Here is a 1517-nt window from a genome sequence, read left to right as displayed (position 1 = left end):
CCGTTTTCTTCGGGTATAACTCCACGGCTGGGATTCGCCAAGCATTTGGACTCGCTAAGCTTTATTTTCATATATGAAATAATTGGGCTAAGACAATATGGACAATCAATCGTTTATTTCGATTCATTAATTGAAATGACCAATATCGTTTTTTTTTTGGAACAATGGGGAAAACCCATTATTTTTTCTTAAAAAAACAATATATTTACCAAATTCTTTTTGATAAAAAGACATCATAAAATATATCATGACCAATCGTATGTCTATTTAGCAAAAGATATAGTCAGTGATGTTGCTGAAATTCAGGGTGGTAGCTGGAGGTCGGATCTTCACTTCCATCCTGAATTTCAGCAATATCAGTCACTATTTGTCCAAATTAGATAATTCGAACCATGCAACAAAATAAGTTTCATGTTTCAATTGTCCTATCACGACAATTATGACTCAACCTGAAAATTTGGAAAGTTTTAGAAAATACTAATACTAATTTCACTCGTTCTATTTTGAACTAATTTCCATGTTAAACTATTTGTTGACAACTAAATTCATTTGGTAGTTGCCAATTTATGGTAAAAGTTAAGTTAAAAAAAATTTATTAACACTCTAACAAATGGGAGGCTAGATTTTACAAATTCCTTCCAACAAAAGATTGATTGCACAAATATAATAGTTTATGTTGCAATCATAGTTTATGTTGCAATCATTAGACATTTAATCAGACTTGTGGATCAAAATTTCAAAAAAAAAAAAATTTGCCANATAAGTAGGTCTTTTGTGAGACGGTCTCACGAATCTTTATCTGTGAGACGGGTCAACCCTACCGATATTTAAATTAAAAAATAATACTGTTAGCATAAAAAGTAATACTTTTTCATGGATGACCCAAATAAGAGACTCGTCTCACAAAATACGATCCGTGAGACCGTCTCACACAAGTTTTTGCCTGGACTTATTCAAACACTTATTCGTTCGAGTAAACTTCATTGGATGCGATGTAGCTGTGGGAGTATGTGGCGTATCTATACTATCTATACTATTATATTAAATGTGAGGACATGATAATAACTACCTAGAGAGCACACCAATTTTTTTTCCAATTTTACCCTTATATGATATTAATATTACACTTTTGTTTTTTGTTTTAATTTCAACACACACTTTTATTTTTATTTATTTTTATTTTAATAATTCAAATATCAATTTAGTCCATCCATAATTTGTCAAATTTCACTTTAGTCCATCGATAATAATAAAAAAGATTGTACACACACGCATCGCGTGTGCATAGCAACTAGTATTTCGTTATGTTGGAGAGACTGTCTTTTTTTTTGGGATGATTTTTCATTCGAGAAAAATAAAATGATATTATATGTGTTTATTTTAATTTAATTTAGTATGGAATATTTAAAATAATTTTTTTAAATAATTTAATATGTATATTTTTAAAGGTAATTCTATTTTTATCATATCAATATATTATGTAATTTTTTTAAATTTAATTAATGAATTAATACATT

Source organism: Primulina huaijiensis, chromosome 18, assembly GCF_012295235.1.
Source record: "Primulina huaijiensis isolate GDHJ02 chromosome 18, ASM1229523v2, whole genome shotgun sequence".
In the NCBI taxonomy this organism is placed as follows: domain Eukaryota; kingdom Viridiplantae; phylum Streptophyta; class Magnoliopsida; order Lamiales; family Gesneriaceae; genus Primulina; species Primulina huaijiensis.
The sequence above is the reverse complement of the archived record's forward strand: the minus strand, read 5'-3'. Positions refer to the sequence as shown.